Source organism: Equus przewalskii, chromosome 6, assembly GCF_037783145.1.
Source record: "Equus przewalskii isolate Varuska chromosome 6, EquPr2, whole genome shotgun sequence".
Taxonomy (NCBI): Eukaryota; Metazoa; Chordata; class Mammalia; order Perissodactyla; family Equidae; genus Equus; species Equus przewalskii.
The window spans coordinates 22,354,664-22,370,364 of record NC_091836.1 but is presented as its reverse complement, the minus strand read 5'-3'; the positions used below and the strand labels follow the sequence as shown (position 1 = coordinate 22,370,364).

General features: G+C 49.4%; 1 protein-coding gene across 2 annotated transcripts in view; it reads left to right on the top strand.

Moving 5' to 3' along the window:
• Window positions 1-7,238: 7,238 nt before the first annotated feature.
• DRD2 (dopamine receptor D2) overlaps window positions 7,239-15,701 on the top strand; it is a 60,937-nt gene continuing 52,474 nt past the window's right edge. The window contains exon 1 of one of the 2 annotated variants that reach the window (XM_070623130.1): window positions 7,239-7,447. The gene's annotated coding sequence lies outside the window, so the exon portion shown is untranslated. Of the gene's footprint in view, window positions 7,448-11,989; window positions 12,124-15,701 lie in introns of those variants that run through there. The other variant, XM_070623131.1, reaches the window with a different exon arrangement.

The following is a 15,701-nucleotide window of genomic DNA, read 5'->3' as shown; positions in this document are numbered from 1 at the left end:
TGAGTATAACAGACAACTCACCTTTAAGCCCTCGGGGGTGGGGGTGTTTATTAAGCCAAATGGATTACTAATCAGAGAGGTTTCTTTTAACAAACATTTGTTCAATCTACCCTGTGATGGGTTCTATGCTGGGGGGCATGCAGGACACAGGGGAGCCAGAGGGTCTCAAGAAGTAAGATAAGAACACAAGTAACAATGCCATGAATGTCACAAAGATGACTGTGACTTTATTTAGAGTAGGGAGTTCTGTCTTAGTAGGGTGTGGGAGATGAGGAAAGGCCTATGGAACACAACCATTTGAGCAGGACCTTGAAAGACCAGAGAGAATTAGACACGTAGATGTGGGATGGGGTGGGGTGGCGGGGTGTCAGGCATTTCAGACAAAGAGATCAGTGTGAGCTTAGCCCTGGAGGTCGGCCTGGAACATGTATCCAGAAGACAATGGGCAATTCCAATGTGTGAGAAAGATGCTTCTGCTTGAAAGTAGGCAGAGAAAGGGATTTCTTCAATACCGTCCCTCAGTTTGTTCCTGCAAGTGAAGGACCTGAGATCTACAATTGCTTTTCCTCCTCTTCTCACGATGCCCCATCCAGTCCAGTCCCTGCCTCTCTGGAAGGAGGGACCAAGTGCTCTTTTGCCTTTCTCCAGGCTTATCCAAGGGCTTGCCTTGAATTACCTCCCAGCAACCCAGCTCCCACCTGACCCTCCAAACCTGTGGGCAGACCCACCTATCATCAGATCTTGCGGAGCCCAGGTGACAGACCTAGGAACCCTCTATGTGGCCCCAGAGCAGCTCCCCAATCTTTCCCAGTGGCTCCTTTCTTTCCTCCAAGTTGACCCCCCCCCCCAAATACTTGGTTTCTGTAGCTACAATAATTGTCCTCCCTCTAAATAACTTAGCCACTATTTATGCCTAATTACCATGTAGCATAATAATGATATCTATAGCACGACCTTTGTCAGATTAGCTTTGCAGAAAGTTTTGCTTCATTATAACACCAAACTTGATTCATCATATACTTTGAGTATCTAACCTCTCCGGGCCTTGGCTCCCACGTATATAAAATGAGGGGTATGGTTTAGATTAGTGCTTCCCCACCTGGCTGGTGCTCAGAACTGCTTGTTGGATCTTAGAAATACGGAATCCTAACCCTGTCCCCTAAGTTCTGATCTGGTAGATCTGACATTAGGCTCCCAAATCTGCAGTTTTCTCTCAGTTTCCCAGGTGTTTCTATTGCATCCATCCACGGACTGACATTTGAGATACACTCTGGGGTGGATCATCTCTGTGACCCTTTCCAAAACTCATTTACTCCCTCATTGGTTCATTTATGGCAGGGAGGACACTAGCAGAGATGAGGCTGGAGATAGGCAAGGGACAGATGTGGCAGACTTTTAATCCATTTTAACAAGATTAGAATTTATCTCAAAGGCAACAGGAAAGACTTTGGAAGGTTTTAAGCAGGGGTGACATGATCAGATTTATGTTTTAGAAGCAGCATTCTTCTGCAGTGTGGAAGATGGGCTGGAGGTGGGAGGCTGGGAGAAGGCTTTGGAAATAATCTGCCTGAGACGATGATGGTGACCTGGATTGGAGTGGTGGCAGTGAGGGTGGAGAGTGGACAGATTCGTGTGGCATTCACAGAGCAGAAAGGACGGGACTGAGTGATTTCTTTTTTCCTTTGGATCTGGGAAGGAGTGGATTATTATTGTTTGGCTCTGTGGGCTTCATCCTTTCCTAAGCTGGAGAACCCCTCAGTGTATGGTTCTTGGTCAGCTCAATGAGAGGCACAGATGCCCCAGATTTTGACTCAAGAGCTGGTGACGCGGCATAGCAGTTAAGTTCGCTCATTTTCCTTCAGCGGCCTGGGGTTTGCCAGTTCGGATCCTGGGTACAGACCTATGCACTGCTTGGCAAGCCATGCTGTGGCAGGCATCCCGCATATAAAGTAGAGGAAGATGGGCACGATGTTAGCTCAGGGCCAATCTTCCTCAGAAAAAAGAGGAGTACTGGCGGCACATGTTAGCTCAGGGCTAATCTTCCTCAAAAAAAACCAGAAAAGAGCTGGTGACTCAGAGAAGCAGGGACAGCGGAGCATCCGTTCTAGAGGCAGCACAAGTAGCTACAACTTTCAGCTTCCAGAAACAGCATGACAGAGTGCCAGGGGGACGCCAGTGTCTGATGCCAGCAGTGGTGGCCATGCCATCTGGTGCCCTGTGTTTACCAGCAATAACTTAGTTCTCACTGGACTGCTGTATGGGCTTGATATTCGTTGAAGACCTAACAGCATCTAGCTCTTTGGTTCCAGACTGTTTTACAAGCCTGGTTCTCTAACCTCCCCTATGATTCTGTGAGCTACTACAATATTGTCAATGAATTCCCTTTCTGCTCGACCTGCCTGAATTGTTTGTTTCTCACATCCACCTTCCCTGACCGCTACCCTGTCTGCATCAGAGGCGGGGAGGGCCTGAGCAGCCAGGGTTAGTCCTCAGCCTCAACGAGCACATGCAGGCAGAGGAGCAGGTTGTGAGGAATAGAATCCTAAATGCTGCTGGTTGGCTTACAGACTAGCTATCCCTCTACTCCTGATTTGCTCACACTCAACAAAGAAAGCTTGGACTGAGCTCTTCTTCACTATTGAGAGCTTTCTCTGAACGGCACAACTCCATTCAAAACCTGAGTGGTTGAACGGTGCTTGCACTGCGGACTGTCTGGAAACTACCATCCTAGTTTCACTGCACGTTCCCAGCTTCTGGAAGAGGAAACCTTTAATAACCTTGCAGTGCTCCCCCAAATTAATGATATTCTTGACCTCCCGAGACGGTTGAAAGGTAAATGAGACCATAAATGAGAAAGTGCTTTATTATCTACAGAAAGGGCTGAAGAACTCCAAGGCAGTGCAGATGGTACATCCCTAAACGCAACTTTGGAAGTTATATATGTTGATTGTTTTCTAAACTCAATCACTTTACACCTATTTACCTGGTAATTCCCAAGATGTTTTATTTTGCTTTTATGTATATGGCGTGTGCAGTGGCCACTGAAATACAACGTTTATATATTTTTTATTGTAGTAAAATATAATTTATCATCTGAACCATTTTTAGGTTTACAGTTCAACGGCATTAACTACATTCACATCGCTGCGCGACCATCACCATCATCCATCTCCAGAACTTTTTCATCTTTCCAAACCAAAACTCTGTGCCTTTTAAACACTGACTCCCTATTCACCCCTCCCTCCGGCCCCAGGCAACCACCACTCCACTCTCTGACTTTTCTAGGTACCTCATAAAAGTAGAATCATACAGTATTTGTCCTCTTGTGACTAGATTATTTCACTCTGAAGTTTCACCCACCTCATAGCATGTGACAAGATTTCCTGCCTTTTCAAGGCTGATTCATAGTCCATTGTTTGTACAGACCACACTTGGTTTATCTATTCATCGATCAGTGGACACTTGGGTTGCGTCTGCCTTTTTGCTACTGTGGATAATGCTGCTATGAACATGGGTGTACAAATACAGTGTATATTTTTACGACATCTTCCCATCAAGTAATTAAACAAAATTGTAATATGGATAATTGCACTTTAATTTATCTGTTTTGTAACTCTGAAGAATTGTATAATAGACTTGCTTAAAGTGGGTCACACCTGTATCCTTTATTGTTCCAAAACAGGAAAACACAAAGAACATCTACAAATGTCCGTTTCACACTGATGTGGAAAAGCCCATTACAGTCTACAGTGAGGAAGTCACCCCCTCACAGTGACTTACACGTGCAGATGTCAAAACCCCCAGGTAACTCTGCTCTCCTGCCTTGGTCAGAGAGTGTACCCTGAACCTCTGTCCTCTTAGAAGGCTGCTCCCCTTCCCCACCCCTCCTTCAGGATGACCAGCCCAACCGACTTTCCCTAGACTATTCTAGTCCCTTCACTAGCTTATTCTGACGTGAGACTGTGGATCTCAGAGCAACATCAGTAACCAAGAATGCTGCACCTCTCTAAGGTTTTCAGCACTTTGAGAGAAACAACACAGTATAAAAGGATGTGCTCATTTTCTTTTCACTCCACACCTCTTCTGACCCAGAAGGACTGCCACCTTAGTGTTCTCAGAGTCATTTGCAAATGGGGCAAGAACAAAATGACAAAAGAGAAGAAGACAAGAAAAGAAAAATTCCCGGAGCTTGAAAATAGGGCTCGGATTTCACCTGCAAAGTAGGTTAAGAATCCAGAGCTGGAATATTACATAGAGACGGTCTGCATTTCCTTCAGCACTTTCTCCAGGGGAAGTTTTCTGGAAGAGCCGAAAAGGGGCAAAATGTATGGAGCACCAATATGTGTCAGCTGTCATTCCCGCTTAACCTTCATGATAACACTGCCATATGGATTTCTGTCCCCATTTTACAACTGAGGAAACTGAGGCTCAGAGACATTCAGAACGTTTGGAAGGTTGTGGAGTTCGGACGTGAACAAAGTCCTGTGTGACTCCAGTTCTGCTCATTTTCTGACTCCTCCCAGGAAGGCATTTCCTTTATCTTCTGTGGGATCATTTTCAGAAGGGCAGCTGTGACGGTCTGTGTCTTTCTTCCTGAGGTGCACCAGAATTTGATAGAGACCAGCAAGGGACGCTGCTATCCAAGCCCCAGCCATGCCTCATTCTTCATCTCGGAGGCCGTTCTTTTGGCACAGGAAGAAGTTCTAGATCTTCCTTATTCTCTGCTGGCTCAGTCCTTTGCTCCCTCATTACTGTGGGCCAACAAAACCCCCACATGCCTCCACCCATCTTCTACCCCCATACCCATTACTAACCTTTTACTTACCACTTTTAACACTAAAAGTGGTAGAAATAAAGATTTAAGTCATACATCAGGAAAAACTTCCCGACTCTGAGGCTCTGGAACATACAAATGTGAAACTTATGAAGGTGGTTGTGCCCCTTTTTCCAGGAAAGCTATAAGGAGGAGGGCCGCCCTGCCCCTGCCTGCCTCCCTGGACTGGCTACAGTGCTGCCTGGAGGCAGGGGGAGGCCGTGAACGACCTCCAGAGAGCCCTGACAGCCTGGGAGGCAGACAGCCTCTCGTGCGGCCGCCTGCTTGGCCGCAGATGTTCCCTGCCATCAATCACTCAGTGCATCTGTTTGCTATGCCACTTGTTTAAAGAGCGAGGCGTTTGCTAATTGAAAACTAAAAGATCCATCCGTCTCACTCGCAGCCAGCATGAAATCCACTCAGCCATGCAAGACTAGGGTGAAAAAGGCAGCGTGGAGCTACAGCGTCCTTGGGTTGGTACACCCCATGGAGGTCATCGTGCTCTCTCTTCTGCCTCCTGAGTGAGCAAGGCTGCCCCCCTCAGAGCAGCCAGGGGTCACCCATATTACAGTTGGTCTAACATGCCTCATCTACAATCCTCAATGCAGCCTAGAGTGACAGGTATTTTTAGCCCCAACTTAAAGATGGGGAAACTGAAGCTCAGAGAGATTAAACAATTTAGCCAAGGTCACAAAGCTGATAGGTGACAGAGGCAGGACACCAATCTAGGTCCTTTGACTGTCAGGAGAGGGGTGGCCTGTCCACTGGGTGGCTCCGTCTTGGACCAATGTAGAGGTGCTGAGCTTAGAGGCATCAAGTCCTTCCTTAAGTGGGTTAAACCTTGGAAAGAATGGCCTACGGGTAGACAAGAGGGAACATTGAAATTTCAACTATGGCTGCTAGATTTTATTGCTTTAAAAGCAAATATGGCAAAACATTAGGATTCCTGATTGCTATGCTATCTCCCTTTCAAGGCCGCTGGCGGGATGGTCCAGATCCACATGATAGTGCCAAAGGTAAGGACCAGGAGAAGGGGCCTGCTGGGCCCACTTACAGCTTCTCCCTCTTGCCCAGTTCCTCCAGAGATGGCTGCATTCGAGATAAGTGCCGGCCCAAGCCTCAGGGGATGGTGGACTGGTCCAGAGCTGAATCTCTGTGGAATCTAGAAGGGCACTCCATTTCTCTGGGCCTCAGTTTCCCCTTCTGGAGCGATGAGGATGGGGCGTTAGATTTATGCTAAGGTCCTTGCCAACTCCAATTTTCTATAATTGTGTGGGTTGTTGGAGGAAATACAAACTTAATCTTTGTGGCCCAGAGCAGCTTGATTCCAGGCACGGTGGACAGACCTGCTAGGCACGGTCAGTCCTTTGTCCTGTCTGTGCTGTTCCCTCTGCCTGGCATGCTGTGCCACCTTGCCTTCTCCCCCTTGGGAACAGGTGTTGTTTAAACCACAGGTGCTGTGGTATGTTACAGGTATTATCTGAAGGTCTCCACTCAGCATTGCCAGGACGTGAGAGCAGGGGCCTGGTTTTATTCCTCTCTGTGACCCAGAAACCTGACATAGAACCCAGCAAAGGGAGGATAGTCCACAACTAATAGCTGAAGAAGAGAAGAAAGGAAGGAGAGAGGGGAGAAAGGGGAGAGGGAGGAGTTTTCTCTGCAACCCAAACGACCCTGGACAGAGGAGACGCTGGGCAGAGGATGGTAGCAAGACAGTCCTCACCACCACCTCCCTTCCCCTCCTCCCCTCTCCTCTGCCTCCAACTGGAGTCAAAGGTGAGCTGGAATTCCCGAGGCCCCCTTTTGAATTTCCATCTCAGGTCAACTCTGAGCAGGCTTTCCTCCTGGAAGAGCCAAGCAACAGAACTGACCACCGGGGTTCCAAGACCGGGCGTCAGAAAACGGACCCTGAACCTCTCCTCCTCACTCGACTCCCTGGATGGGTGGTGCCTCCCCCAACCCTTGTCCGCTGACCCCTCAAAAGAAGGAACAGACAAGCAGGTGATGAGGATGCTTGACTACCAGCAGCCCTGCGTATATACAGGGTGTTACTTTGTGGGATGGGGGAGCACAGCAGGCAGTTGACAGTCCGTTCCTGTTTTCGCTCCGATCGATCTCGAAGCCAGGGACAGCGGCCTCGCCCACCAGCTCGCCTCTCCCCTCAGGCCCTGGCACACGGAGCCCGCACACACACGAGCAGTGGGTGGGGCGGGGCCTCTCCCAGGGGCGGGGCCCCGGGGCCCCCGTAGCCAGGGCGGCCCCGCCCCCTCCCTCTGCGCTCCCCGCACTCTGGCGCCGCGGAGCTGTCCAGCCTCAGTGCCGGAGCCAGCCGCCTCCCGCGCGCACCGCGCCGCCTCCGCGCCTGGTCCCTGCGCCTCTCGCCCGCCCCGCGCCGGGCCCCGCCCCGCCCCGCCCCGCCGCGGCCGGTCCACTGCTCCCGGCGGGCGGGAGCCGGCCAAGCGGCTGCCCGCCGGGGCTCTGAACGGCGCGGCGGGGCCGGGAGCCAAGGACCCGCCGAGGAGAGCGGCGGCCCCGGACAGCTGCCGGAGGGGCGGCCGCGCGTGGATGCGGCGGGAGCCGGAAGCCTCGAGCAGCCGGCGCCCTCTCTGCCCCCGGGCGCCCTATGGCTTGAAGGTAAGCGCCAGCAGGATGGAGCGACAGGCGGCCCAGGGCCGAGGCAGGTCGCAGGGAGAGGAGAAGGGAGCTCAAAGGGTGGCACGGCCGGGACCAGAAGTTTGTCCGGCTACTCCGGCGCCGTCTGCCCGGGACCGCCTCGCCTGCAGTGTGGGGCTCTCCACGGACCCTCCGTCGGGCCGTTTGCCTGGAGGGCGACAGGAACCCAGCGGCTACCATCCCCTCTCCCTCAGTCTCAGCATCCTTCGCACAGCCGGGTCGGGAATTCTCGCTCCAGGAACGAGCGGGCGGGGCTGGGGCAGCCTCCCCGCCGAGCTCTGAGAGCGAACCTCGCCGAGCCGCGGCTTCGCAGCGCGGCCGACTCCCGACGGTCTCGGAAGGGCACTTTTCGCCCGGCACTCGAGACTGGGACCCCAGGACACGCGGCCAGAGTTTCCGACCGCCCCAGAGAGAGAAGGGTTGCACTTGGCAACTATGCATTTGTGCGACCTGAGACTTCTCAGTTCCTAAGGACAGAAGCCAAGGATGGGGGAGAGGCTGGCTCTGGCTCTACTCTCTCACTCCCTAATGTATTAGCAGCTGTCCTTGGTCCTGAGTTTACCTTCTCCTTCGCCTTCTCTCCGTTCGAGATCCAGTTGAGGAGCGAGGCTGGGTTTTCAGACCCGTCTCGACCTGGGAATGGGAGTGATGGTGGGGGCAGTAGCGGAGGGTGGCTGTCCGACTCTAAAATGGATCAAGAGCCCCGTTATGGCCGTGTGCGGAGACAAGAGGCAGCTCTAAGCGCCAGGCAGAGCGTGTCCCCACATCCCAGTCTGCTGCACACAGCCTGTGAACGGTTCCTCTTGAAGAGCAGAGGTAAGAGGGTGCGTGTGCGTCTACAAAACAGGCTTCGCCATGGACACAAGTCACAGCACTGAAGCTCTGTAGGGAGCTTGCTGTCAGCCACAGGGAAGCTGTCTGAGCGAGTCACTGTTGTCCCAACAGGCACCCCACTACTTTTTGTGCCAGGGGCTCCTAAGATTGGTGAAGTGCGAAGCACTTTGTGGATCCCTCTCCAGTTCCTTCTGCAGATCTAACAATTTCCACATTTTGACCAGCTACAAACCTTTCAGGCTAATCTTTGCTCCTCCCTGGGAATTAGATGTTCAGGGATTCTCTCCCCCGTTCAGATATAAATACTCTGCTTATCCTCGATTCACTCTGCAGCATTAGGACCACTTGAAAAAGAATCATTCTTCTCGTCCCTCCTCACCGCCCCCACCCCCACCCCCCGGCTTCTGTTTGATGAGAGTGTACACAGAGAGAGGCCATGGTGAATGTGACCAATTGAAAGAGAATCAGTGAGCTGGTTTGCTGGCTCCCAATCCCTGCCTTTGACTTTTCTGTTTAGTGTTCAAAATTCCTGGTATATGTGATGGTGGGTGTGTGTGCATTTGATGCTGTCTCTGAAATCAGACATCTGACAGAGAAGACTCTTGAGAGGGTTAGAACTAGGGTCAAGTGAGGGCCGTGGTAGCCCCAGCCTTGGTCTCTTGAGGAATATTCTGAGTTCCTTCTGAGTTCAACCCCTGCACAGCCTGGGAATGAAATGCGCCTGGAAAATGGAGGGTTCTGACTCGTTGTAGAGGTCTGGGGCAGCATTTCTCTAAGGTTGTTTTTTGTTTTAATGTACTCCCTGCATCTGAATCATCTGGGAAGCTAGATAGAAATGCATCCTTTTGGTTTTTCCCTGAAGAACTGCTGAATGAATCTCAAGCTGAGGCTCAGGAATGTATATTCTAACAATATTTCTGGGTGAATCATATGTACACTGGGTGAAAAAATCACCTCTCATAAAAGTTCTTTCTTCTTTGACTAGAGGGGGCATGGTTAACGTCTTTAATTGGCCCCACTTGCCTCCTGCAGTTCTACGTGCTAAATTCTTCAGGTTGGTACTATTGATGGAGGGAGGGACTATGCCCTTGATTCAATTCCTTTGCTGAAATAAAAGATGCAGCCCAATCTCCTCTCCCCCATGATCCTCCTAGTCTTTGCTTCTTGCTAAAACAGATTTTTGGCTTCCCTAATAATCACCAATGTGGCTCCAGTTTGACTTGTGTAAATACTAACTGCTCCCTTCTGGGGGCCAACCCAGTGTTCCCCTTACCCTCCCTTTCTGGGGGGAATTATTATCTTTTATTATGAATGTGCTGTGATCTGCTAACCCAACTGCTCCTGAAATGCCAAGGAGTGATTAGTTCAGCTTAGTAGCACGTCATGTTCCCCAAGGCTGGTAGACACTTGTGCCCCGCTGGTGGTGACATATTGACTGTATTGATTTGGTTCTTGTGCTCTCTAAGCTAGGAAGCTGGTAGGGGTGAATGAGGCCAGGCATGATGTTTGTGGGCTGGTCCATCTCCTGCTTCCACCTGCAAGGTTGGATTATTTCTGTCTAGAACATGCAATGATGTAGGAGTATCTGAACTTGAGAAAAAACCTTCTGTTCCTCTTCCTATACCAGGGGAAATGAAGGGAGCACAGAGTCTCATAAAAAATATGGCCTCGTATACAACTGAGATTGACCTGCTGAAGCTCGACTTGTCTGAGGTCACTGTTCTCTGGGTAAACATGTGTAAGGGGAAAGGCACGTCGACTGGGCCTGGAAAGAGGTGTCTCCATCTTCCCTGTAGGTGGAAGTTACATTTTGGTGTTGAAGAAGAAGCATGGCTGTGAAGATAGCATGGGGGTGGGGGAGATAGAGGATGATGGGACTTCCTTGGGGCAACCCTGCCCCTTCCAGTGACTCATATTTTCTGACCTGCCGCCCGCCCCTCCCGTTTCTTCTTCCCTTGTGGCTTAATACCTATGAGACTCCAGCAGCGAAGGTGTTTTAGCACCCAGGAAGGGAGAGGACAATCACAGTTGAGGTTTTTTTTTTTTTTTTTTGAGGAAGATTAGCCCTGAGCTAACTACTGCCAATCCTCCTCTTTTTACTGAGGGAGACTGGCCCTGAGCTAACATCCGTGCCCATCTTCCTCTACTTTATACATGGGACGCCTACCACAGCATGGCTTTTTGCCGAGCGGTACTATGTCTACACCCAGGATCCGAACCGGTGAACCCCGGGCCACCAAGAAGTGGAACGTGTGAACTTAACTGCTGCGCAACCGGGCCGGCCCCCACAGTTGAGGTTTTATAACACCAAGACCCCAAGCCACGACTCCAGTATCTCCCAGCATCAGGTTGTACGTCACAGGTCACAATAACCTAAGATATGAGGTCCTGAAAATATCTTAGAATTGTTGCCCAATCAGTTGCAGTTCCCCTGGGACATAGTTACCAGGACTTTAGATCCTTCCACTATTTGGGCTCCTCAGAGGTCATCTTGAATGCCTCTGACCCTAAACAGGGTGGCTTTTCTTCTAGTCCAGAAACATGGTAATCTCTCTCCTGTTATTAAAGTCCTTCCAAAAAGGAGCCACATAAGCTTTCCAGTTCCGGGGCACCAAGATTGGGCTTGGTAACTGCTTCTCCATCCGTCCAGGAGCTCTGCTTAGCAGGAGGGCATGCTGCATCTAGGAAATGCTTGGAAACTGCAGGCAGCAAGAAGGGCACAGCTGGGTCCAGCTTCTTAGCAGGCACCCTCCCCTGTATGTAGCATCTCACTTAGTTAACCCCAGCATCATATCCTCCCACCCCCCATAGGGCATCTTATGGCCCTGGGAAGACTCCAAGATTTGGCTTTGGGATTATATGCAGGTCCTCCAGCTCTCCAGGATACTAAATACAGGATACTCCAGAATACTAAGGATATGTGCAAGTTGCTTATTTACCAATTCTGGTTGGTAGACTGGTTGATATTATCTCCAGTCTATTAAATTACGCTAATAGTGTGGAATTCAATGTTAATACACCCCTGCCTCTCACCTGTCCCCATCACCAATGTAATTGAAATTTTCTTCCTTTTCTTTTTGTAACAACAGAATCATATTATCTAAATGCATAGGCTTGGAAAATAGCTTGATTATAGTGTCAGTACATGTGGGTGGAGGAGTAAAACTACAAGATTCAGCCACTTGGTTTGCTCCTGTTTGGGTCCAGAGAAAGGAGAGAAACTTGCCCTTTGGACTGCACAGTTTCCCTCTTCTTGTCCTTTTCACCTCAATCTGATAAATGGGTTAAATCAACACCCTTGGCAGCTGGGATGTCCCCTGGGAGGGTGCAGCCTCCCTCCTGGGAGGGAGCCATGGGAATGTTTCTCTGCAGAGGAGCAGAGGCCCTTGCTGCCTCCAGTGTACAAGGAGGAGTCAGAGATGACGCACTGGGGCCTGGGGACTCCCCCCTCCCATGGATGCAAGAGGCTGTCCTGCTGCAGTATCCCAAACTGAGAGACCTGGAGGCTGCAAGGGCATCTGAGAAAGTGTGGGGCAGTGTATGGGGGTGGGAGCCAAGGAGAAGTAAACTCTTGGGGGCACTTGGAGGAGACTGATATTAACTATGCACGTATAAGGCATCAGCTTAGTGCAGTTTGGGCAATTTGTCGTAATCTGATGGCACTTGCAGGGATCTTCACGTTTTCCAGGAGGAGACAGGGGAGTTCTTTGCTGTCTGCAGTGATGGGGAGAGGAAGGAAGGAGGACCCTTGGCTTTCCCTGGAGCCCTCTGAGTGATGTCAGCCTGCTCCCAGACAGAGGCTGGTAAGTGAAGTCAGGCAGACTCAGCCTCCAGGGGCCCCCTCCATAGTCCCACAGTCAGCCTGGGCAGACCTGCCTTCCAGAGCGCTGGAGCTCATCACAGAATGGCAGCCGCAGCCCCAAGGATACTCCCCTGCAGATGTCTGGGAGCCAAAGTGAGTCCTGGGGCCCATCTGTTCCTCACTGTCCTCCTTCAGAATGTGCCTGCCCTTCTTGTTTCCACCCCTGCCTTGTTGTTATTGTTTGGATTCTAAGTGGCCCAGCAGGGGAAAGGCATTAGAAATGAAATTATTTTTGTTACACTCTGTATAATTGCCTCCTCTCCTTCCTGTTACCCCAGGCAGCAGCATCACTAGCAATTCCCCAGGAACCCAGTCTGGGAAAGTGTCTTATTCACAGGCTTTCTTAGAAGGACTGCTTTTGACAAGTGGTCCTGCTCACCAGTCCCTCCATCACTGATCTAATCATCATAACAGCCAACATTTATGTGCACTTGCTGTGTGCAGGGTACTGTGTTGAACACTTGACATGTGTTTTCCATTTCCACTCTTGATCCTGCAACAGCTTTACAAAATAGGCCCTGTTATCCTCATTTTACAGGAAGAGCATGAGCTTAGAGAGGTAAGTGGCTTGCACAAGGTCCCAGGGCTAATATGCAGGATTGGGATTTGAAGACAGGCTGTCTGATGCTAAAGCAATAGCTGTCTCTGACCTCTGTAAGTGACATATAGGATAAGAAAGGGAAGAGAATGAGGATAAGAAAGCCCTTTCTTTGATAAACTGAAGAGACAGTGACCTTTGCATGTGATACCAGAAAAGGAAGAGATAGCAGAGGGGTAAGAATGGATGAAATAACTTCTTGGGGTTCTCAAAGTTGAGGGCCATCTAAGAAGTTGTTCTGTACCTGAATCTGGGCCCCTCTGGATGGAAGGCACTGGGAATGAGCCTCAGCAAGTGATGGGAAGAGAGGGGTGGGAAGCAGGAGCAGAAGGGAGGCAGGCTCAACTAGACCTTCTAGTTGAGGGGAGGGTAGGAAAAGAGACAGACGGATGGAAGTGGTGGTTTTCCTGTAAAGCTAGTCTGAAACTGATAAGATCATCTCCTGTCTCACGTCTTTTTGTGGTGAACTGAACTGTCCAAAGGATGAAACCCAGACTTCTGCCAATGTTTTGGCCTTTGGTGTTGCTTTCTTATTACCACGAGATGAAAGCTTGTCACATCCCCAAGACTAAGCTTCTTGATTTTACAGAGAGGGGAGGGATGGGATGGCCTGGGATCCTGCACAGATGTGGGAGTAACTCATGGGAGCTGCCTTTAAGAGCTAACTGATCAGTGCTTTTCTCAGGGACAGAGGCAGTAGAGGCCTGGGTGTCCCTGGGCAGGGCACTTAACCTGAGCATCAGCTTCTTCAGGTATAAAATAAAGGAACAGTTTATGTGCTGTCTATCAGATTGGCATTCCTAAGATTCAACGACACTGAAGACTCAGCAGAAATGATTAGATAATGAAGTTCACCTTGTAATAACCTTGAAGACTCTAGCCTGTGTTGTTGAACCTCACCATGAATTTTATGAATGAGACTTGCCAGCAACTGGTCCCTTATTTAAACCCTTTAAAAACAATGTAGTATGGTAGTTAAGCCTGGGGGCTCTGGAGCTAGACTGCCAGAATTTGAATCCCGATTGTAATACTTGCTTGCTGTGTTACCTTAAGTGAGCTGATTAACCTCTATCATCTTGGGTTTCTCCTCTATTTGGATGTTAGCACCGACCTCATTGAGTTGTAGTGATTAATTAAGGCAATAGATATAAGACATTCGAAAGAGTCCCTGGCAAAAGTAAGCACTCCACAAATGTTGACTATAATGATTATTATTGTTTTTAATAAGAAACTTGAGGGGGAACATTTTCAACTACTTTTGCACCTACTCCGCATCTGAGTTTAGATCGCTGAAATTAAGCACATTACTGAAACGTTCACAGAATTCCAGCTTACATTTCTTTCTTACGCTCTCCACTTTTCTGCACCACAATTCTTTGGCATTCACCTGTCAGAAGCTCTTACTCATCTTGAGCGAGGGGGGTTCGAGTTGCCCGTCATCCCTTTGAATTAGATTCAGCTGAACTCCCGTCTTACCACACAAAAGCCTGGAAGAGGCGTCCATCTTCATGGTGATGGCTTTGCACAGCCTTATTTTTCTTCCTGGCTTCCTGGGTCATTCATCTGCTTCCTCGTGATTGAAGCCATCTTGAGTGGCATTGTCACATGGTGTGGCGCACTCTGGCACAGGCCACTTTTTATTAAAAAGGAAAAATAAGGAGAATATAGTGGTGAACAAGAGGATTTTCTTTCCTCTCTCCTGGTTGAGAGGGCCAAAGAACCTTATGCTGAGAAGATCCCCAAAGCTGCAAGAAATACATGCTCTCCATATTTTGGGGTCATTAATGGTAAGAGCAAATACCACCCATATTTTGGATGAAGTATGGTCCTGCCTGCGAAAGGAGGATGGAACACAATAGCTTCTGGCCCTAGGAATCTACAATCCTCAAAGCTACTCTCTCTCTTTAGCTTTTTTTTTTCTTTTTTTTTTTCTTTTGCTGAGGAAGATTCGCCCTGAACTAACATCTGTGCCAGTCTTCCTCTGTTTTGTATGTGGTTGCCACACAGCATGGCCACTGATGAGTGGTGTAGGTCCACACCAAGGAGCCAAACCCAGGCCGCTGAAGCAGAGCATGCTGAACTTAACCACTAGGCCACAGGGCCAGCCCATCTCTTTGGCTTTTTCTTTTTCTATGAATCTTTCCTTGGGGAGGACTCTTTCCTAACTGATGCATCTCCTTCTGACTAATTAAGAAGGCTTACTGTTTAGCGAAAGTAAGAAACTTTTGAGAGCACGGCAGGTGTTCCATTGCTTGGTCATCTTCCTCAGGTCACGTGGTCATTCGTTTCTTGGACTTTGAGATCCCTCAGCTCTTCCATTCATTTTTGGCAGGGTGAATAAGAGAAGTGTATTAATAAGCAGAAACTAGTGTCCAGGGTCCCAAGCAGAAGATGTCAGGCCCCAAAGTGGATCTGTCTTTCCATACACACCTTGGCTTGAGCAATGTGTATAGCAGAAGGCCTGAGATTGCTCTGGAAGACTAATGGCATAAAGTCTGCCCTTTGTCCAGGCTTCTCTGGCAAGCTAGAGGGAGGTAGTAGGAGATGATGACTGTTTTTCATAGATCCATGCTGCCCTCCACACGTTCTGGATCCTTCCTTATTTACATTCTGTGGTAGCCAGCCTCCAAGATGGTCCTCAATATTCCCTGCATCCTGGTGTTTGTGTTCTTATGTAATCTCCTCCTACGTTAAATAGGGCAGACCTGTGTACCAATGGAATAATGCCTAAATGACAGATTGTGACTTCTGAGGATAGGTCCTAAAATGTCTTGTGGCTTTCACCTCATTCTTCCTTGGATCACTCATTCTGGGAAAAACCAGCTACTATACCATCAGGACACTCAGGCAGCCACATGAAAAGGTCTGCAAGTGAATGAAGCATCTTGGAAGCAGGTCTTCCTGCCCCGCACAGCCTTCAT